Raw genomic sequence first — 25,069 nt, 5'->3', positions numbered from 1 at the left:
ATCTGATTCTAACTACAGGAAGAGAATTTTATATATCAACCTTCATAAAACTGTACAAGTTGAAGATGATCTCAATTAATTTCTATGTATAACAAAAACTAAGTATAACCTGAGACTAAGGTTTCAATTGATCTATTGTACAATGGAAGCTCAACAAAGCAAGAGCGAATTCCCTGAAGCCGACTTTGCTTTTTGCAATCCTGGGTAGTTTCACGGCGCTGATCTGGATTGTTAGCTCATTTTATTAGCTGTGGGGTCTTTTCACCCTCCACTGGGTCTTTTCCCTGCCAAACTCTGCCTTGTAATAATTCAGGTGCTTTGAGAAACATGAAATTTATGATCTGGGATTTTTCTAGTTGTAGAATGCAATGCTCTAAATTTCAGTTGTAAAAACTACTTCAAAATAATTGTGAGGGGGTATATTTTGTGATATGAGAGCATAATATTCATGTTGAATTCTTCCCAGGGTCAGTGTCCATGCTTCAAGTCTAAAATTCTTCCAGATTCAGTTCTCTTGATAGCATTAGACTTAAAAGCTCAAACTCCACAGTGAGACACAACTGGGTTTTAATCTCAGCTCTGTGAAATCTCAGATGAATTAACTTTTTATGCTCAGTTTACTCATCTGTAAAATGGTGACAATTACTGCACTTACATGATTGAATTATTACGAGGATTTAGAGGAACTAATGCATGCAACCTGCTTAGTGACTCCTGGCCAAGTCATCATTCAAGAATGTTACTGCTATCATTGTTCATCAAGTATTTATTTCCTGCCATGGGTCAGCCATGGTGCTCACAGCTGGGGATTGCAGTAGCAGTAGATGTTTCTCAAGAGGCCAAGTTAACTGGTGCCTGATGCGTGGTAACCTCTTGAGAGCCCCTAGTTTTTGATAGAACAAGTCAATGAGAAGAACCGCTAAAAAACCCAACTCCAAACAGAAGCCACAAAACCAGTTCCCACCTAGAAAGGTCAATTGATATTTGTCAATATCCTTTATTTGTAAAGAGTTCCAACTAGTAATTTTAAAAATGCAACAAACTAATAGAAAAATGGTCAAAGACTTTAGACAAAAAATTCACAAAAAGAAATAAAATAATAAAAAAAGATGAATGCATGAAAATGATATGAAAATAAGATTCCTATGCTTTCTAGTTTTATGGGCTTTCTAAACATCTGTGAACATGTATTACTTTAATAATTATTTTTAAGTTATTGTTTTTATCTTACAAAAGCCTCCTTAGAACAAAAACCTAAAATAGCTATAAATTAAACAGACATACTTTCCTCTAAAACCCCCCAGCTACAAACTTGCTGTAAAAGAAAAGGCCTGTGTAGTCATTTGAAAGAAGAGGTCTTGGCAGGGCATTTGTTGGTTAAATCATCATTGTTAAACAACAAAAGGAAAGAAAGGGAGGTTTGGTTATTAGTCACAAGTCAGTGAGGTGGGGGTTGTCGACTGGTTCCCAGAATAACTGTTTATTCCCTTAAAGCTTATCAGAAAATTGCTTACGCATTCTATCAGGGAATGCATTCATTTCTTCCCAGAACAAGGTTGTAAATTAAATCAGACACAGAAGAGGTTTGGGACCATTATCCTTTCACATCTTCCATCCTGTTCTTCTGACAGTTCTTACTCTGATGATGGGCTCCCTTCCACCTGACCCAGCAACCTGGACATTTATCTTTCCCTTGCACGTTCTGGTTGAATCACTGAGTCCTGGGTCCCATCTCTTGAGTAATTCTTTCAACTCAATCCCCTCTTTTCCAATGTGGTGCCCCCTAACTCAGTTGAGGAGCTGACTGGTTATTGCACCCACAGAGTTTGCAATAACTTTGCTTAAATTGGTCTTTAAGTGTCTAAGTGTCTGAGTCCAAACAGCCTGGTCCCAACTCATAGTTTCTGTATTACCAAAAGGTATCACTGAATGTGTGTCCTCATTCCAATCACAGAGACTTTCACTTTATTCTTTAGTCATATCTGCATTATTTAATTTTTTTCATGAGCTCTTTTAAAGGATGACTTATAATCAGGGGAAAAAGATTTTAAATTCTGATAAATGAAGGTTAAAAGAGTATCAAAGCCATCAAACCAAGATGAGTCTGATGTTATTAAATACAGTGTGTATATATTATAAGAGTACTGAGAGAACTGTCAGAGATTTAACTGAGGATTTTCTATGCAGTTTGGAGTAAAAAAATAAAGGATCATGGTGTGGCCCAAGTGGCCTCTCCCCTGTACGCAGGTTGGCCATGTTTCCCTAGTGGCCCGGGACAGTTCCAGGTCATGCCTGCTGTCCTGGAACAATTATTATTTATCCAGTTTGGGCAATAAATCATATGGAAACTATACCTAGAATGGATAGCTCATATAATTTCCTCCATTGTTCTGGTAAAAAACAAAACAAAACACCAAACCTTTGATTGGGAAGTATCCATCTATAGGATCAAGCAGGGCTAAACCCTAACACTGCTACTCCCACAATGCCCACCCTCCATAGAAGGACACATGCCTCCAACCTGGCCACGTAGAATACCGCATCTCTTGGACTCCAGTTTAGAGATAAACGTATGACCCAAATTGCCAACCACAGTCCTTCCTGGGACCATTTTATGGAAGCTATCTTAAAAAATTCTCTTCTATCTGGGTTTGCTCGGCTGGTCAGACGATGAGCGTTGGGGTGACCACTTAGCCTGCCATGTGGGGGAAAGCCTGTTTTAAAGCAGGAGAGCACAATGATATCACTGAGCCCCTAGGTCCAGCTACACCCCGAGTCAGCCTCATTCCAGACTCCCCAGCTCAATGAAATAATCACCTTTTTAAAATATACTTACAATTAAAATAGTGCTAATTAATGTGCTTTCTTTCCAGCTTCCCTTCCGGGGCATACCATGAATCCCTAAAAGAAACTGAACATTACATGGAATCCCATGAAAGCAGGTTTCCAATCTTGAGATTTCTCTAATGGAAAATAAAGCACAGATAACACACTTAATAATACTCACTAACTAAAAGTAAATCATTGTTGCAATTATAACTGCAAGGGAGTAACAAGAGAATCTGAGGAGCAGCTCTTACAAAATACAAGAGAACTCTCACAAAAGGAGTAGTTAGTAGGGTTAGGGTGTTTTCAAGCTGCTTCTGAGATAGCAACCTGTACTGGGCCCATTATTCCTGGTCATACGTAGCTTATCTACCAGATGTCTAGATCTCACTATCTTTCAGACCACATCTCTAACCTCCACAGATTCAGGAGTTGGCCTTGGGTAAGGTTCTGCAATGAGGTGAAATGGCTGTTTTGCACATTGCCTAGTAATTTTTGAGCTGAAAATGTAAATACTTTTAAGCTACCTAAAAATATCCGAGTCAAAACACCAGCTTCAAAGTGTCAGATATCTGCTGCCTCTTCCCATCCTGACTTGCTTCCTTAATTCAGTTTCCACCCGGACCTCTGAGAGACTTTTAAAAGATGAAAATCTGATCTAATCATACCATATTTAAAGTCCCTTGGGTGCCTGCTTTCCTTTCTCCCACCCCTCCCCAGTTATGCCAAGCTATTCAGTTCACTGAACCACGTGAGTCTCGCCTCTGTGCCTCACAAATCCCTCCCTCTGCTTCTCTTCCTTCTCCCCCCATCCTGCCTGAGAAACTCCTTATTTTGGCTCATTAAAGTGATGTAGTGATTTCTGAGTCCTAGTTTCCTAATCTGTAAAATGAAGATATATTCATTCCTCAAGAGGTACTCCTGTGTCTCCTCAACAGGGTTAGTTAGGCGGTTCCTGCTCTGGGCTCCCACAGTATTCTGCGACAGTCCTCTGATATCACACTTACTCCTTCAGTGGAATCGCTTGCTTTTGTATTATCCCTCTTGCTAGGCTGTTGAGTCTCAAGGGAAGAGGATGCATCTTCTTAATCTTTCTAGCTTTTAAACTTGGCATAGTGCATCGCATGTCGGTCATTCAATAAATGTTTGTTGAATGTGTGAATAAATAAATGAATGTATGAGTGAATAAATGAATAATAAATTGAGCAAAAGAAGCCAACCATCATAGGATGATTACATTGGGGTCCCTGTCCCTCTTATAGCCACAGATTTCCAATTTCCTCACATAAAATCTTAAATTGCTGATTTTCTGCCTTTCCCACAAGAAGGAAAGTTTATGCAGCTCATTAATGTTTGGGAATAAAGTTCTGTTCATCTTTCGTTGTACTTGAATTTGTCGTGATAGTTGATTTGCCAGAACTATAGGGACCCCAAACTGATTTAGATGAGATACTTCCTAGATGCTGAATGAGGCAACACATGAGATGATATATGTGAAGCATGGTGCATGGCGCAAGTAGGCATTAAGAATACTAGCTATTGCTATCACCGTTGTCAACACCATTAAAAAATCACCCTGTTGCATATGTAGCAGTAAAGCACAGAGGTCTGAGGACACAGGGTTTGGAATTTAACTGCCTGCATTTAGATCCTGCTTCTACCACTTACTTACTGGCTGTTGGTCTTTAAAAGGTGACGTAACAATTTGAGTCCTAGTTTCCTAATCTGTAAAATGAAGATATATTCATTTCACAAATATGTGTTGACTGTTTTCTCAGTGCCAAGAGTCGTTCTGGGTGCCTGGGGTCCACACTGAATAAATCAAGGATCTCTGCCTTCAAGGGGTTTACACTTACCAAAATAAAAGGTAGCAAAATAAATAAAATGTATCAAAAATTTTGGTGGTGGTAAGTGCTGTAACTGAAAGTAAAGCTAGGATGAGATGAGGGAGTGGGACAGGACTGCAATTTTATTTAAATAGGGTGGCCAGGACAGGCTGGATTGGAAGAGGGACTTGTGGGTGAGGACCTGAAAGTGGAAGGGAGTGAGCAGAGAACAACTGAGAGTGAGGAGCCAAGGTGGGAGTGTTGACTCAGTAAGCAGACCGGAAGTGTGGAGAGGAGGACAAAGTCAGAGCAATGCCAAGGACAGGTCCCACAAAAGGATTTTGAATGAAAGCCAGCTGGAGGGTTTGAGCAGAGGCCTGCCTTGACTGGAAGCACAGGGTCACGCTGACTGGGAATGGCTGACTGAGGACCAGGGTGGAAGCAGGTGGCTATGGCAGTGATTCAGTGCAAGTGGTGGGACGGACCCTAGTGGCCTGTAATTGTCACATTGTCCCCCATCTCTCAGATAATTATCATAATGTCATATTTTATTAGAATTGATAGCTGTTGGAAATTTATTATATTTAGTACACAAATCTATGGTGCCTCCATTGTAAATGGCAACTCCTTACCTCGTGCAGTGCACAGCCTTGGAGAGCGGGCGGGGAGAATTAAGGATGATGTTCAGGTTTTTGGTATGAGCAACAGGAAGGATGAAATTCCCATGAACTAAAAAGGTTAAGACCACTATGAGGAAGGTTTGTGGTAGGGGCAAGCAGGAGATCAGTTTTAACTATGTTAAATTATAGATATGTGATGTTGAAGACAATAATAGAACCTGCCTCAAGATTACTGAGGATTGAATGAGTTGGTATACATAAGCATTAGATACAATGCATAGTATACATAGTATACATAAGCATTAGTAGTTGCTTAATAAATGATAGACTTCAACCCAGACCGATCTCCTATCATGGAATTGTAAACAAGGAAGTTATTTTATACACATGTACATATATTATATCTGTTTAAATAAAGCCGTGTGAATGTGTGTGTTCTCTGTCCTTTTTCCCCGGTGCACTTATGGGTGCTTCATCCTGATGGGGCAATAACGTACAAACAAGCAAGAAGCCACTTAGGAATAGAACAGATTACTTTTCAAAGTGTTTTTTTTTCCCAATCAGACCTGACAAACTAGGAATGTGCAGATCTAGGCTGCAAGCATGAAATTGTATTTTTGTGTTTGTTACCCATACTACCACTGAAGCAGAATATTTTGATATGACTGCGCAAAAACTCCCTGTCAGTATGTAACGACATGTTCATTACAGTCCACTGTGGCAGGTGTCTCTCCACTGACCGTCTTGTTCTCTGGACCACACCAAGCTAGGCTAATAAGAGAGAGTTAAGTTTTGGATAAGGTTAAATACAAGAAACTATCTTAAAGCAAAACCCAAACAAAATTGTAGAGTTAAGCCAAGTGGTAGCAATTTTGGAAGTCTTTAACAAGGGACAGAAAAAAGACAGATGCTAAATGGTTTAGTATCAAGACATTTTAGTGCCCAACTGCACAGGACACAGCCCAAGAGCTACACAGGGCATGTGCCCCACAGGGACTGTCACCCTTCTCTGAGGTTTTATGGGGTTGCCTGTTTGGTACATTAATAACTTTTAAAGCTACTGAAGTTTTAAAGCTGCTGAATTTAAAGCTAATAATTTTTAAAGCTACTAAATTAACTAAAAAGTTAATATTTTAAAGTACATTTAAATATGCATATAGAAATACATAGTTTGGGGAGATATCTAGTGTTTGTTTTATATAAACATTCATATATTTTCAGCAATTTACTTAAAAATGTTATAATGAGAATATATGTGTGATATATTATGAAAAGTAAAGTAATGAAGAAATGAATACCTGTGATACCTAAGAAATAAACAAAACAAACAAACAAAAAAACAATGCCTTTGGTACTCCCAGCATGCCCCTTCACGATCACACTGTCTTTTTCCTCCAAAACATAATTATTCTCCTGCTCTCCTGAAAATGGTCTCCTATGTCCCCTTGCTTATCTTTAATTGTATCCTATGTGTCTATAAATGAGAATTTAAATTTGCAAGCTTTTTACCTTCACATACAGATAATTGTGCTATTGTTATTTTTTCTGTAATGTGCTTTTTCATCAACATATTTGTAAAATAAATAAATCCACATTGAAATTTGTAGCTCTCCTTCAATTGTCTTCACTATTCTATGGTATTCCATTGTGTGAATAGATGAAAATGTGCTTCTCTTTTCTTCATTCATGGCACATTTGGGAGATTTGCAGTTTTTTACTTTTAGCAACAATGCTGTTATGAATATTCTTGTCTCCTGGTGCACATGTCCAAAAGTTTCTTGGACGTATACCAAGGGTGCACATACATCAAAGACATACACCAAAGGAGGGATCAGCATGTTTTATGTTTGCCAGGCACTCTCACAGATTGGCAAAAATGTCAAGTTCTGACAATGCCAAGTCTTGGGAAGGATGTGAATCAACCAAACACTGTCACAGTGCTGCCGGTTGCATAAGAAGCCGTAATTATCCCAGGTGGCAGAGGCTTGGTAAAAATGATCACTCTAATACAAAAACTTTATGCAAATAACATTTTTATTGACACAAGCCGAAAGAATACATTACCAATAAGAAATCCTAAAGCATATTAAGCTGGGGCTATTCAGTGAGAATTCTGTTAGAGTCTTCCTTTTTCCTTACAAGAGGCACACCTGGACTGGGGAAAGGGGTTTGTCTTGTCCATGCAAGTCCTCTGAGGCACTGACAGACTTGTGATTGAGAAAAACTCCCTGTAGCAAGCCAAGCCATCTAGATCCAACACCTGGGTTCCAGGTACTAATTCTAACCAAAGCACTAGTACGTTCTTGCCACACACCTGCACAGTTGCAGTGCCACTTGGTGGCAGTGACCAGACTAGAAAAGCAAGTCAATTCCAGGCCTAGGAAGGATAGTGTGAAATGCTCCATCTAATTTACTATAAATGACAAATTCCTTTCAAAAGTGGTTACATGTTTTAATTCTGCCACAGACTTAGTATGGTGCAAATATCTTCTCCAAGATTGTGGCTCTTTATTTACTCTATGGTATCTTTTGATAAATAGGAGTTCTTAATTTAATACAGTTAGATTTATCAATATAGTTAATTTTAAAAATCATTTTCTTTGCTGTTTCCACTATTAGGATAATATTTAAGATATCCTTTCTTACCTCAAGGCAAAAAAAAATCTTTCCTACATTTCCTCTAATGTTTTGCCTATGATTTTAAAAACAGCTTTATTGAGATATATAAGATTCCCCCATTTAAAGTTTACAATTCAGTGATTCTTTAGTATATCCCCAGAATTTTACTATCACCACAACCTAGTTTTAGACCATTTGCATTAACCCCCAAAATAAATGTTATGCCCCTTAGAAGCCAGTCCCCATTTCTCCTTCCTTCCCACTTCTAGCATAGCCCAACACAATCACTAGTCTGCTTTTTAAATAGTTTTGTGTATTCTGGATACTTCATAAAAATGGAATCATACAATATGTGGTCTTTTATGACTGGCATCTTTCACTTAGCATGATGTTTTGAGGTTCACCTATTGTTGCATGTTTCAGTACTGGGTGCTTTGTATGGTATGCAGGTACTGTATTTTGTTTATCCATTCATCAGTGATAGACACTTGGGTTATTTCCATTTTTGCCCTATTATGAATACTACTGCTAAGAACATTTATGTATAAGTTTTCTTAAGGACTTACATATTTTCTTTCTTGGGAGGTATATACCTAGGAGTATATATAATGGATCACTCCATGTTTAACTTTTTGAAAAATTGCCAAACTATTTTTTCACAGTGGCTACACCATTTTCATTCCTGCTATCAATGCATGAAGGTTCCAAGGCCTCAAAATCTTCCCCAATGCTTATTTCTATCCTTCTTCTTATAATAGCCATCCTAGTGTATGGGGAGTTATATACTACTATGATTTTAATTTGCATTTTCTGAATGACAAATGATGTTAAGCATGTTTTTATGTGGCTCGTGGGCCACTTGTATATTTCCTTTGGGGAAATATCTGTTCAAATCTTTTGCCTATTTTTTAATTGGGTTATTTGTTTCTTTATTATTGCCTTTTAAGTGTTCTATGTATATTCTAAATACACAGCCTTACTATATCCTAATTGCTCTTTTATATTGTTCATTCTTTTGTGTGTATATGCTACATTCAAAGTAATTTTTTCAAATCTTTCTTCTGGTTCAGTGATTCTCTCTTCAGCCATGTCTAATCTGCTGTTTAAGAGATCTAAAAGTATGACCAGATATATTTAAATTAATCAAAAAAGGCTTCTTTGAACTAAAAATATAATTGCAATTCAAAACTTAATTTGAAGAAATGCTCTGCTTCTTAATATCCACTTGTCAAAACTACTTGAACAGTAATTTCAAGTTATACCTCAATTAAAAAAAGATTAAAACTGACACTCAGAACCTGGTACAAAAACTTAAATGATGGGGTAAATAGGGTGGGATGGGGAAGGTAAAGCAGAGATTTTAGTAAGTTTGAATAGAGAGAAGTGGTAATTCAATAGATGTACATGGAGTCATCAACACATGAATGTATGGGAACAGATTAACTTAATAAGGCTGTTTTTCATGTATAGCTTTGCAAAACCACTGCCACTATTTTGCAGTCAAACCTCACAGAGTTGTGCACTTCATGTGTTCCTTGGCTGCTATTGTGACCAGTATCACTGCCTGTTGGGCAGAGTGTTCTCTGTCCTTGCAATGTGCAGAGAGCTTCCAGGCTGCAAGCTTCTGAAGCACTGTTGTAACCAGGGAAACTTGGACAATCTACTTTACTGATTTCTCAAGTACCCAGATTTGAGAACAGGACTTTCTCTGTGCTAAAGTGGCATTTCGGCATGACACTGAGGAGAATAACTTTCAGTACTGTAGTTTTTATGCCTTTCTGGCCAGCAGAGGTCAATGTGTAGAAATTGGTAACCCTGTATTGGAGGCACCATTCTAATAATGTGCTCTCAGAACACTGCCAATCCCCTGGCAGATTCACAAAGAAAAAGCAAAAAAAAATTGTTTCAGTGTACATTCCACAAATCTGAAATAAAACATTAATTTTGATTTTCACAGAAATGCTATTATAGTCTTAATAACCATTTCATTCTTATAACTTGTACTATACTTTATCAGAGGAGTGAGCTCATATTTAACATTAGTATTTGTTTTATTATTTCTCTAATTGATAAAAATGGTCCAGAAGCTCAAAATTGACTCCTGAAATAAGTAATTAAAATGTATCATAAATATAAGCACTCACAAAATGCTGCAAATGTAAATGGTAATCTGAAACTCAGTGCAATTATATAATGTGCATGTATATGCTCTGGTTTAAGGTGATCTGCAAATGAGATAATTTCCTATATATGGCCTAAAAAATGCAAAAAAGAAGAAGTAAACCATGATGAAATTACTAAATTGAATTTTATTAGACTGACAATCCATTTACCCTATTTCCTAATACAATGTTTTGAAATTTTGTCAACCAGTGGTATGAAGCCAGAACTTTCCCATTATTTCCAAATAAAGAAGAGTAACCCCTATAGTAAACTAATGAAGATTTTCCAACATGAGCCCTGAATAATGCATCTCAGGAGGAAACTAGTGTATATATCATCACTAAAAGCAGAGTTCAATATTACTAAGACATCATTAATTATTTTTTCATTACAAAGTTAGACATAGTCCACACTACTGCTCGGAAGTTTATAAAACCTTTGTAGATGCAAAGATACAGTGCTCGAGAGAAAACAGAATGTGCCATTAGACATAATTATTTTATCAAGCGGAACCATTGGATGTCACATAATGACAATGACATATGATGTGGAAGGACTGTCACATATTTATGGTGTGTGTGTATGTTTTTACTTGGGTGGAACTACTGATATGCTGGGTATGGATCCACATTTGGCCTATGTGTGATCCATCTATGAGAACTGCTTGATGGCATTTCTTTCACTTATTACCGAAAGCCCATGCTAATATAGAGAAGAGATTCTTCATTAATTGAAAATTCCTTTGTGAGAAGTGATATGAACTGGGAAAAGTACATTTGGGTCAGTGTTTACAGATGGAGACATCTGGCAAGGGGATTTTGACCATAGTGAAAGAATGTGCTCCTCAATACCTGCCTTACACTGCTACAGTTATTCATAGGCAGTCAATGCTGTGACCTCCTGCTATAGATTTGGGGCTGAATAATGGCAAGTAGAAACACCATCAAATTATATCTACTAACTATAGAACTCTTTAGCATGCTGTGTGGGGAAAAATATTGGCAGTGACTAAATGTTCCATTTTCCACACTGTCATAGAAAAATACTCACATGAGACCACATATAGAAACTGAATTTTATTCAAAAGCACTCACATGAGACCATAGATAGAAACATTTCTATATTACACAATACCATTAATGCCAGGATGGACTAGGGAGACAATTTAATTTATTTTCTGGCTAAGGACATTTTGAGAGTGAAAATAGGTACTTTTAAGAATTTTATTGGAATAATAGATATAAATTGGGACTGTCCTAGGGATGTAGGTTTACCCTAGCAAAGACTAATTATATGATTTCAAGTGATTTATTCAAATATTATATGTATGACATTATCAATATGTAAATAGCAGCATAAAACTATCACTTCAGGGCTGAAATAAAATTTTTAGTGTTGGGGATAAACTATGATGATTTCTTTAAAAGACTGAATTGTAGAATAAATGGTTGATTGCTAAACATTTCAATTTTTCTAATTCTAGATGATTTTCTTCACTTACTACAAAATAAACTGATTGTACACAATAAACATATTTTTCAAATTTAAGAGCATTCTAAAAAATACATGAAGAAATACTTTCTAAAACTGAACCTGCCCAGATTGAGTTTATCCATGCATGCCCAGATGGATGGATATTCCATCCATCACTGAAACCTTCAACCTTGAGGTTCCAGTTTATTGCCCATGGAGAAAGCACTCTTAATGAGAAGTCTTGCCATAATTTCTGCATGCTCATTTAAAAGACCCACCAAACACTCACTCTCTCCTAAATCTTTCATTGTGAATGTTTCCATATAATAGAACAAAAGAAATGTAAACTGGATGTGTGGAACCTGGCCAGTGGCTCAAAGCCTCTGTAGACCCCATAGTGAAAAATAGTAAGCAAGTATCATCCAAATTACTGATAACATACAATGCTCTACTTTCCTTTTTTTACTTGTGATAATCATTTCAAAATGTTTACATTTCTCGGCAATTTGTGATTCATACACGAAGTAAATGGTCCACAGGTACTGAAAATTTTAGGAACCTTTTAAGATGATGGTTCCATGCCAAAGTTAAGAGTTGTGGTTGTAACCCCTATGCCTTAACCAAGATATCCAGGGGCTGATAAATGGGTACCTATAATGCCTACATTGCTCCAACTTATTCTGCAATAATCAACTCAGGATTCTTTACAAACATTTGAATCCTTCCTATGTGCCAGAGTTACAACTATGTACAAAAAGCAGCTTCTGTCTTCGAGGAACTTCAGAGAAAGCTCAGAGGTGTAAGTACTCTTAGAAGAAACTGAAGAAGCTCTAAAAATGTATAAGATAACACCCACCAGGACTTGAAGGAGTCAAATCAGGCAATTGAGACCTGACAGCTGACAGGGTGGTGAGGGAGAGCATTCCCAGCAAAGGGAACACGACGTGCACAAATCTGGGAGGTGAGGAAGAGCATGACATGCTGGTCTGCTCCCTGCCGGTGGTCCAGCATGGCAGAGGATCTTATGTGAGGTGCTCTGGTCACTGTGATTGCCTGGTCACTGTGGTTTTTCTGAGATATGTTACAGAGCTTCCTCCACATTACAGGATGAAGGATGTTAGCAAAAGAGTGATTGATTAGATTAGTGCTTTAGAAATATGTTGTAATGTGGAAAACAAATTAGAAGGAGGCAAGAAGAGGAAGAGAGACTTGTCAGGAGGCTGTAATATCAATAATAGCAATAATTACAGAAATGCAAATGAAGGAAAAATTAGAGGATGGAGGTGAGTTTTAACATTTGATTTGGGTCTTAAAGGATGAGTAGGAGTTTACCAGGCATGCAAACAGGCATTCAGAACATGGGAAAGACAAAGAAAACTGAAATGTAAAAGATATATTCCTGGGTTTTCATAAGTAAAAGAAATGAGATATGAAGAGAAAGATGGCTTAGAAACAGTTTGGAATGCCATTTGTTTTTTTTTCAGCTGGGGAGTAGTATGCTCAGGTCTACATTTTAGGACAATAAAAATAGGGTGATGGATACATTTGAAGTGCAGAGAGATGCCACACTGCCAATCCCCTGTAGAATAGTACATGTGGCCATCCCACAGCACTCTGAATCTCCTTAGAAATTTCTTTAAACCCAGGAGATCTGACTAGACCAAAGGTAGGCTAAAATTTCCATAACAAAGTACTTTCAAACAGACCCTTTCAGAAGCCAGGCCAGTTTCCTAAATTTCAGGGGGTCACAATGGCTCTAGATGTTTGGAACAGATACTGCAGGGGGTAACCAACAGTCCTTCTCATGACTCTGTTTTGTTCAGGTATCTGCCCTTTCCCTGTGTGATGGAATAAACCCCTGCACACACACACACACACACACACACACACACACACAGATCTAAATTAATCACAGTGGTATTATTTCTCTCTAAAGTGCCTGTTTTCCTGGTAACACATGTAACACAATTCTGGCAAGTGAGATGAGGATTTTCTGGAAGGATGAGATTCTCCCGAAGTTTTCTTAGTTCTTTGAAGAGACTCAGAGAAAGATGGTCCCCTTTTCTGCTTTTATCAAGATGTGATGCCTGCTGATCTTGCAGCCTTCCTGGGAGTAAGAGAGAAGGACATGATGTGCTAAGGATGGCTGAGAAGAAAGGTGAAAGGAATCTGGGTACCAAGTACAATCAATGAGCCTCTGGATTAACCAAGGCCAGGACTACCCTACCTTGGAAATTCTTATTATGTGAGCTGAGGTTCTCCATGGTTTAGCCATTCTGAGTTGCCACTTGTTTCTTGCACCAGACAAAATCCTCCAACCTTCAGAGCTCCTTTTGTAGTACAGAAAATAAATGTAAGACTTAGGAGTAGGGAGGGAAATATTCTTCCACATTGACTACATCTCTTCAAGTTCTTCCTTTTCCTTCTCCTCACTGACTAATAGAAATCTATCACTTGTTCTGGAGGCTGCTCTGTGATGGTAAACAGTGATAGGAACAAGGTAAACAACATGAACTGCCTATGCTTCCCATCCTAGGGTGCTTGACTGGTGGTAGGAGTGGATAGATCACTCCTGGATGTTCAAAGGAGTCCTGTGAGCACATTTTCTTTATACAAGATGTGGTTTAAAAAAAAAGAATCATTATCTTAACTCTGGGCCAATTTTCTTCACAAAAAGTAGGATGAGAATGTCACAAAGGGTCACTGTGAGCAAAGTTTCCCTTAATTGGATTGCATAGCTGACTTGCAGCATACTGCCAGCAAGCAAACTTCATTTCCATGCAACATAGGAAATGCAGTGAGAAGCTGTGAGTTCCTGACACAGGCTCTGATGTACGACTAAGCACAGAGAAAAGATGCTATAGAAAATGGTCGCTGGTGTCTGTTGCAGCACAGCAGTGACTCCGGCAGAGAAAGCTGTTTCTCAACTTCTGATTTCTGTGACTCATCTTCTTTCACATTTTAATTTTCTGAAATTGGAGTGCATCTCCTTACAAATATGTAACATTTAATGTGGCATTATTTCTTTTCTCATGAGATGTTCTTAAAAGAATGTGTGTCAGCTGATGTGCAAGGAACAGCAAGAACAGATCCACTCCCCTCAGGGTAGGCAGACATGCTGGCCAGACAGTGACCATTGCAACAAGAGGGCATTTGCTTATGGGAAGTGGTGTCCACTGAGCTGGGTGGCCTGAGTGGGGGTGGAGGAGGTCTGCCCTCAGGGTAGGTAAGAGAAGTGTCTCAAGTTGCATGATTGTGGGGTCCCTTCAGGTGGGGACCTCCCGTGCATCCTGTTTGGCCTGAAATTCTTGTATGTAAAGTCATTCCTTTAGATCTCAAACACTCATCTTGTCTTTGAGGGTTTTCTACTGTATGATTTTCAAGTTGAATAGCATAGATTTCTTTTTTCAAGTAAAATCTCTTTGCAAATGATAGTATATAAATAGATATTCCAATGGGTTTCTTACTTACAGGAAAATATTTTATTCTTTGCAGAACTCCTAAATCACTTCCATGGAACACTGCTTGAAAATTACTATTGAAATCCACCAAAAGATATAGAAATAATAAAGTTATGAGGCAAGAATCATAATATTAAAAAATTTCTGATTTACCTAGTCCAACATCTTCATTTTACTAAGGAGGTAACTGAGGCTCCCAGATGTTAAAAGGCTCACCCACAGTTAATACTTATTTATCTAGGTGGTGACTGCTAGGATCAGAGTGTGGGCCAACTGACTCCTGGTCTACAGTTCTGGTAAGATGGTAGGGTCCCATTTACAAGAGCACCAGTCAGAGGTCCATATCCCTGGGTCACATGTTGTCCTGGCCCTGTGCCTTCATAGGAACCACCTGCCATCACAGCCATTGGAACTTCTACAACCATTGGCATGGGTGGCATCCATTATAAAATGGGATAGTAATAGTACTTATGGTGGTGTGGTGAAAAGTCAATGGGAATAATACAGGTAGAATACCTAGCATGTAGTGGGAACCCAGTCACACAGTTAGCTCTTATTATGAATAATACAACTCATTGCATATTTGGACCTGTTGAGTAGTTGTTTTGTAAGGCATCTGCCTCTTAATATTAAAATTAGTTTTGAAAAGCTGCATCTTTTATATTAGTTTGAAGGGTAAAGGATAATCTGGTTGGATATTGCTGCAAACCACTTTTCACAAAATGAAGGAAGATTCAGGTGTAAAAATTCCCTACAGATGCTTTGCTCTGATCCCTGCTGATAGAGTACACTCTGTTCCTGGACACTGTTATGCTAAAATACCAACCCTGTTCCATAAGGACATAGTCAGGCAAAGGACTTGAGTAGCATGGTGGTCTTTTGATTCCTGATCTATAATGAAAACATGCTTTCTCTTAATTGTTTTAAGGTATGTCTTCTTTGGTTCTTGTCCCAGGTTCTCTCATTTTTCCTGCTTTTTTCCCCCTCTATTCTGTTTATCTCATTTCCTGCATACCAAACATGCTAGGACTTCCTTGCCATCTAGAGAAAAAGACCAAGGCTGCCCTATACTTTTCCGTCTTGCTCCAGACTAGTGAGGTGGTTCCTGAAAGGCTATTAAATGAATAAAGTATTTCCACTACTTCTAACGTGAAAAAGGAATGATACACGGGTAACAGAGGATACCTAAGTAAGTTTGACAGAAATCTATTTCAACTAGACATGAAAATAAGTTTGCACAAATAATAAGCAACATTTCAAAACTAAATAAATTGAGCTTGTACATAAAATGCACATAAGCTGGCAAGAGGAGACTTGATAGTGGGTGTTGGGTGTTGATGGAAGGTGCTAGGGAGTCAGGTTAACTTTCAAGCAAGAAGTCTGCGTATTGTGATTTATAATAAGAAATGTATATTTTTGGTCTCCATGCCATTCCTGGCAGAGCTCCTAAACCTTGGAATTTCCCAAGTGATAAATAAGAGATAAAAGTATTATTCAAAAGAAGTCTTTTCAGCACACCTGAGTTTATGTTAGTGAAGTAACTTTTGCAAATCCCCTAAGAATGCAGGCTGGTTGCCAGTGGAACCATCCCAGTGATTAGAGGGTTAGAACTTTCAGCCCTACCTCGCACCTCAGGGGACAGGCATAAGGGCTGGAGACTGAGTTCAATCACCAATGACCAGTGATTTAATCAATCATGCCTGTGTAATGAAGCCTCCATAAAAATCTCTAAAGCAGCGATTTCAACTGGTGTGTTGTAACAATTTTTTAAAACATAGAATACCTGACTATTTCATTAGGGGCACTGACCTCTTTTTCCTTAGATTGTCAAATAAAAAAATGAAAACAGCCAGTAGTGCAGTAGCTTTCCAGTGTGAATGCCCTGTCTTGAACCATAAATATGTATGTCCTATAGTAGAGTTGCATCTTATTGGTCACGTTGCATAATAAGGTTGCATCTGATTAGTTAATTCTTGGTACCAGAAACCCTTATATAGCCTCCTGAGTTTTTAAAGTCACTTTGAAGCAAAAAGGGTAGGTAATTACTATTCTTACTAATTTTTTTGTAAATCAACCAAAACTATATCTATTTTTTGTCAGATTGGCAAAAAGTATATTTTTTGGTGTGCAACAGAATTTTAGTAGTTAGTTCATATGTACCATAAGATGAAAAAATGACAAGAGTTTCCGGGTTGGTGAACTTGGCAGAGGTGCTAGGAAGGCAGCTGGGCCTGGAGAGGGCATGTAAGCTCTACATCCCTTCCCCTACTGCCCTATGCCACTCTTCTCTCTTATATTCTTGTAATAAACCAGTAATCTGATAAGTGAACTGTTTTCCTGAGTTCTGAGGACTGGTCAGTCAGAGGCCCAGATAACAACCAGGAGCTGCAATTGGTATCTGAAGCTGGTGTGCAGTCTTTTGGGACGGAGCCCTTAACCTGTAGGATCTGACACTCTCCAGGTAGACAGTGTCAGAATTGAGTTAAATTTGTAGGACTCACACACTCACATCTCATGGGCAGATGATCCGAGTGTGAGTAGAAGAAAAAACAGGGTTTTTTTTTTTCGTTACACAGCATCTTTGGGGCTCAAACTGCACTTACAGTTATAGACAGAGTAAAGCTGAACAGGAGAGTATATGAAAACATGGTTTACAATCACTTCTCTCATATATACAATTTCCACATATTTAAAAATCTGTTGCTGGGCTTTCTATTCTGTTCTAATGGTCTATTTACATAGTCATTAAGATCATTCTGTCTATAAAAATATATGTTTTAATAAAGTATGCATTAAAGTGAGCCCCTGAACTTTTATTTTACCAAAATTTTCTTGGTTCTTCTTGCTCCTTTATGCTCCCATTCACATTTTAAAACTAAATTTTCAATAAAAGGGAAAAACCCCATTGAGATTTTTATGGATATTATATTGATTTTTCTACGAATTTAAGGATATTTGATAGCTTTAAGTTATTGAGTATTTCCATCCAAAAAATATGATATATATCTCTGCTTATTGGCTTTAATTTTGACATTGAATAATTATCTCCAAATTAGTCTTGCACATCTTTTGAAAGATTGATTCCTCTTTTATTGTAGTTACATTTACTACATTGATAGTTGTTGATAGTGTGTAGGAACGCAATTGATTTTCTCTGCAATCATATATAGCAATCTTGAAAAACTCATTGGTTAGTTCTAAAAATTAGACTGCTGATTCCCCTGAACTTTCCATGTAGATAATTATAATTTATACACAATAGCAGTTTTGATTCTTCCTTGGCAAAGTATATTTTTTATTTGTTTTTTTAAAATTTAGCTTTTTAAAGCTTACTATAGTCATAGGACCTCTAGTACATTACAAAATAGATACAGTGATAGTGGGTATTTTATCATGTTCCTGATTTATAATGAAATACTTTTTACTTTTCATAATTATTTGTGATGTTATTGGTGAGTTTTGAAAGTTAAGAAAGTTTCTTCTATTACCAGTTTTCTAAATGATTTTTTTTAAATCAGGAAGTTATGTTCAATTTCATCTAATGCTTTTTAATTTAGATTTTTAGATGATCCTGTGGTTTGGTTTTTCTCTGATAAAATATTGATATGGAGATAAAATATTAATATAGAACAATAAATATTTATCAAAATTATATAGCACATGGTTTAAAGAGTCAAACAGCTCTATGACACACAATTTGCACGTCCACCAGGAATGCACGAGCATTCCTGCTGTTTCTTGTCCTAATCTACACTTGGTATTATTATCAATATATTTCATGTTAGCCATTCCATAGGGGGGTACCTCATCATTTATAAAATTAAGAGCTCTTCAGTTTCTGCTGGGAGCAAAACTAACAAAAATCAACTAATCTAGGGTGAGCCACACCAAGATGTTTGTAAATTGATAGATAAATTAACTTGCATAATAATAGCTCAGTCCAAAGTCAGATTCCAAAACTTCTGTGACTGACTATTCCAATGACTTTGTAAATCTACTATCTTCAAAGTATCTGCAATAATTTGTGAATATACTGTTTGTAAATTAAGCTGATACAATTATAAGTTTTTGTGAGTTCTAGGATTTTTTAGCTTTAAAAAGGGTGTCTTTGGGGGCTCAGAGCACAGGCCAGGCCAAGGCATGGGCTTGAAAGTCCTGGCTCTGACAGCTATTACATGTGACCGTGGGTAAACTCTGAAACCTGAACTTCAGTCTTCATATTTGTAAAATAGGAATAGTAGTAAGAGCCACAGAATAGGTTCATTTTGAGAATGAAATTAGATAATCCATATAGAGTTCAGTCCATTGTCTGGCTTGGAACATATGCTTATTAAAAGTTTAGTTGTTATTATTTGTCAAAAAGTTTGGATATTAATTGTTTCACTAGTAGAGGAGAAGGAAAGCAGTCAGGCAAATCTTTAGCAGATGCATGTAAAGACTAGACAAAATTGGAGACAACATTTAAAATGTCTGAAAGAAGTCCAAAGTAGACAGAAATCAGAGGAAAGTTTAGTTTTAAGAACACTGTAAGCAGAAGGGTTAAAATCTTCAGAGACCGTGACTTCTTGATCCAAGGAAGTAGCCCAACTCCCACGGCTATAGCTGTGGAAAAATGAGAAAGTTAAAGAAAGCCTTTACATCATCAATGGCCTTGGAACCTGTCTGCAGTAATGATGTTAAAAGTGATGGTTTTTAGATGTGTAGAAAAGGGAAGATGAAAAGAAAAATCTTTCATCCAGAGTCATGAAAGGACTTAGTCCTTTATTATAAAGGAATTAGTGAAGGATATTACATGATTGTTGGGCAGCGACCATTCATTCATACATGTGTTCAATTACCTCCTTGTTCATTCACTCAACACATTTTTATCGATCATCTTCGATTTTATTACTAAATGTTAGTGATACAGAAATGAATTTGTGGATTTCCTCTATATATTTTCTAAACACTGCCTTGACAAACTCCAGAGACAATTTTAAAACTGTGCCTCAAAACCCTGTACCCAGTCTTGGCTTCCACTTGCCTCAAATCGTCATCTGCAACAGAGAGAGCATGGCAGCACCTGCATTTATCTTGAATTTCTACCCACTTCCACAGATCTGACAGAGAGGATCTATATCCATGACTATCAACCTTGGCTGCACATTAGATTCACCTGGCGAGCTCTAAAAACCCTTATGCTTTGACTGTTTCCCAGATCGATCACATCAGAAAATATGAGAGTGGGACCCAGGCACCAGAATTTGTAAATTTCCAGAATCCTGGTCAAGATGGAGCATAGGTAAATGTCGTGCTTGGGTACCCCCCACATTCACATCAAAATGACAACTAAACTACAGAACAACCATCATTCATAACTGCCTGAAATCTAGCTGAACAGAAGTCCTACACCTAAGGATAAAAAGAAAAAGTCACATCAAGAATGGTAGGAGGGGCAGAGATGCAGATGGGCTGGTGTCATGCCTGCTGGTTAAAAATCAGGATGGATATCTTAGCTGCAGAGGTCCCCCATAAGGAGCATGGGGTTCCAGTCCCACATCAGATCCCCCAGCCCAGGGTTTTTGTGCCAGGAAGAGAAGTCCCCATAGCTTCTGGCTGTAAAATCAGCAGGGATTGTGACTGAGTGAGACAGAGGGACTTATGTAGCCTCAGACATTCCTCTTCAAGGACCTGCACAAGGACTTAGACTTACTCACTCTGAGCTCCAGCACTGGGCAGCAGCTCAAAATGTTCCAGGAACGTATAGGGAGGATCTGAATTGTCTGGCATCAGGGAGGGCTTGAGGGACAGCTTTCTCCCAGGCAGAAGTGCTGGTAGAGGCCATTGTTCCTTTTGTGAGACCTGCTCCAACAGAGCCGTAGAGCCAGCACCATCTCTGTCTCCCTTAACTTTGCTAACACTGTTTGACCCGCCCTGGAGATTCCCTGAGACCTTGCTCCACCCAACTTGCAACTCCACCAAAACCATTTCCATTGGCTTTTCTATACAAACATCCTTTTTTGCCTCATGCTTCAGACTTTCCTAAAATACACCAAAAAAATAGCATCTAGCCTCTGTGTACCCTGTACCTCTTGCTGAGTGGCCCCAGGCCAGGAACTACTGGAAGCTGGCCTTGATTCACAGCTTGGCCTCTTCTGGGCACCTCCAAGCCCAGCACAAATAGCAGCTATCTGCAGATCACTCTGTAGCTCATGCCAGGTGGTCCCAGGGAAGGCACAGGTGGTGGCTGACCTTGCACTTCCTGGGAGGCCCGAGTACATCTGGTAAACAACTTCAGACCACAATGGATTACAATGCTACCACCTCCATGAGTGACATACTCAAGGGGTAGACTCAGTGGGTACCAAAGCAAGCCCTGTTCTGTAGCATTGGCCCCTGCAAGCAGCTCCTTCACTGTAGTCAGATCCAGTCCTCACATCCAAATTATCCTGGGTGTATATCTCTCCCATTGATGTGCCAACAGCAATCAACGCTCAACTCCAACAGGACCCTGCACACAGCCCACAAAGGGGGGGCACACCTGGAGCACCCAACTCAGGTGACTGGGGATGTTGTGCCACTGGGCCCTACAGGACACCTGCTACATAAGACCACTCTACCAATACTGGGAGACTGAGAGGCTCTACCTGATACATAGAAACAAACACAGGAAATCAGCCAAAATGAAGAAACAAAGAAACAAGTTACAAGTGAATGAATAGGAGAAGCCTCCAGTGAAATGGAGGCAGAGCAAAAAAAAAAAGATAGAGTTCAAAACAATGGTTATAAGGATGCTCAAGAAACTTAGTGAGAACTTCAATAGCACAAAAAAGGATATGGAAACCATGAAAAAGAATCAGTTAGAAAAGAAAGGAATTCTGGCCAAGATGGAGGCGTAGGTAGCCACACTGTGCCTCCTCGCATAACCAAGACAAGAACAAGAACAAATTTAAAAACAGAAAACAACCAGAACTGGCAGAAAATCGAACTGTATGGAAGTCCGACAACCAAGCAGTTAAAGAAGAAACATTCATCCAGACCAGAAGAGAGACAGAGACAGGCAGCCTGGTAGAGAGGACTTGTGGCAAGGCAGCAGCTGGAGAACAAGGCAAGGTGGTGGCTTACAGACTGGGCAGTCCCACAACTGTGTGCAGATAAATCGGGAGGAACAACTGGGGAGTGAGATAGATCATACAACTCAGGGTTCCAGTATGGGAAAATAAAGCCTCAAAGCCTCTGACTGAAAATACCTGTGGGGATTGAGGCAGCAGTGGGGGAAACTCCCAGCCTCACAGGAGAGTTCACTGGAGAGAACCACAGGGTCCTGGAATGTACACAAATGCACCCACCAGGAATCAGCACCAGAAAGGCCCAATTTGATTGTGGGTAGTGGGGAAAGTGACTGGAAACCAGCAGAGAGTAGAGCAAGTGGCACTGTTCCCTCTCAGACTCCTCCCCCACATACAGTGTCACAAAGCAGCATGTGGGTTGCCCCACCCTGGTGAACACCTAAGGTTCCACTCCTTACTACGTAATAGGCACACCAAGACAAAAAAAATGGCCCAAATGAAAGAACAGATCAAAGCTCCAGAAAAAATACAACTAATCAATGAAGAGATAACCAATCTATCAGATACACAGTTCAAAATGCTGGTTATCAGAATGCTCCAGGAACTCACTGGGTACTTCAACAGCATACAAAAGACCCAGGCAGAAATGAAGGTCGCATTATATGAAATAAAGAAAAATCTACAGAGAACCAACAGTGACAAGAAGGAAATCAGGATTCAAATCAATGGTTTGGAGCAGAAGAAAGAAAACCATTCATCCAGAACAGAATGAAGAAACAAGAATTCAAAAAAATGAGGAGAGGCTTAGGAACCTCCAGGACATCTTTAAACATTCCAACATCCGAATCATAGGGGTGCCAGAAGGAGAAGAGGAAGAGCAAGGAACTGAAAACTTATCTGAACAAATAATGAAGGAGAACTTCCCCAATCTGGCAAAGGAAATAAGATTTGCAGAAGTCCAAGAAGCTCAGAGAGTCCCAAAGAAGATGGACACAAGGAGGAACACACCAAGACACATCATAATTACGTTACTCAAGATTGAAGATAAGGAGAAAATCTTGAAAGCAGCAAGAGAAAAGGAGACAGTTACCTCCAAAGGAGTTTCCACTAGGCTATCAGCTAATTTCTCAAAAGAAATCTTACAGGCAAGAAGGGGCTGGAAAGAAGCATTGCAAGTCATGAAAGGCAAGGACCTACATCCAAGATTATTCTATACAGCAAAGCTATCATTTATAATAGAAGGACAGATAAAGTGCTTCCCAGATAAGGTCAAGTTAAAGGAGTTTATCATTACCCAGCCCTTATTATGTGAAATGTTAAAGGGACTTATTTAAGAAAAATATGATTAAAAATATTAACAGTAAAATGACAACAAACTCACAACTGAACCTATAAAAAAAAAACAAAAACAATTAGGAAACAACTAGGACAGGAACAGAATCACAGAAATGGAGCTCACATGGAGGATTAGCAGTGGGGTAGTGAAATGGGGAGAGAGAGGGGAAAAGGTACAGAGAATATGTAGCATAAATGGTAGGTAGAAATAGACAGGAGGAGGTTAAGAATAGTATAGGAAATGTAGAAGCCAAAGAACTTATATATATGACCCATGGACATGAACTAAAGTGGGGGGAATGTGGGTGGGAGGGGGTGTGCAGGGTGGAGGGGAGTGAAGGGGGGAATGGGACAACTGTAATAACATATCAATAAAATATATTTAAAAGAAGAAATGAAGGATACACAAACTAAAATGAAAAATAAATGATAGGGAATCAATAGTAGAGTAGATGAAGCAGAGGATCAAATCAATGATTTGGAATATAAGCAAACAAAAAACAACTAATCAGAACAACAGAAAGAAAAAAGAATCTCCCCAAATGAGGATAGTATAAGGAGCCTCTGAGACAACTTCAAGCATTCCAGCACTGGCATCATAAGGGTGCCAGAAGGAAAAGAGAGAGAACAAGAATTTAAAAACCTATTTGAAAAATTAATGCTGAAAATATTCCCTAACCTGGTGAAGAAAAAAATATATATTTTAAAAAGATTTTATTTATTTATTTTTAGAGAGAGGGTAAGGGAGAGAGAAAGAAAAGAAGAGAAACATCAATGTGTGGTTGCCTCTTGCTCACTCCCTACTGGGGACCTGGCCTGCAACCCATGCATGTGCCCTGATTGAGAATCGAACTGGCAACCCTTTGGTTCGCAGGCCAGTGCTCAAGCTACTGAGCCACACCAGCCAGGGCTGGTGAAGAAAATTGACATACAAATCCAGAAAGCACAGAGAGTCCCAAATGAGATGAACCCAAAGAGGCCCACAGAGACACATCACAATTAAATTGCTAAAGGTTAAGACAAAGAAAGAAATCTTAAAAGCAGAAAAAGGAAAGCAGTTAGTTACCTACAAGGGAGCTCCTCTGAGACTACCAGTTGATTTCTCAACAGAAACTTTGCAGACCAGAAGGGACTGGCATGAAATATTCAAAATGATGAGAAGTAAGGACCTACAATCAAGCTTACTCTACCCAACATGGGTACCATTTAAAATTAAAGGACAGATAAAGAGTTTGACAGACAAGAAAAAACTAAAAAACTTCAACACCAGCAAACCAGTATTATATGCAATGTCAAATGATCTTTTTTAAGAAGTATAAGAAGAAAAAAAAGATAAAATATGAATAATAAACATAAAAAAGAACAAACTCTTACCATTTGTGACGGCATGGATAGAGCTAGAGGGTATTATGCTAAGTGAAATAAGTCAGTCAGAAAAAGACAAATGCCACATGATTCCACTTATACATGGAATCTAAAGAACAATATAAATGAACAAACAGAAACAGACTCATAGATATAGAGAACAGATTGATTTTTGGCAGAGGGGAAGGGGATTGGAAGACTGGGTAAAAAGGTAAAGGGACAGAAAAGTACAGATTGGTTGTTACAAAACAGTCACAGGGATCTAAAGTACACAGGGATGTAAAGGGATGTAAAGGGAATAAAGTCAATAATATTGGCTGCCAGGTGGGTAC

Source organism: Phyllostomus discolor, chromosome 1, assembly GCF_004126475.2.
Source record: "Phyllostomus discolor isolate MPI-MPIP mPhyDis1 chromosome 1, mPhyDis1.pri.v3, whole genome shotgun sequence".
In the NCBI taxonomy this organism is placed as follows: Eukaryota; Metazoa; Chordata; class Mammalia; order Chiroptera; family Phyllostomidae; genus Phyllostomus; species Phyllostomus discolor.
The sequence above is the reverse complement of the archived record's forward strand: the minus strand, read 5'-3'. Positions refer to the sequence as shown.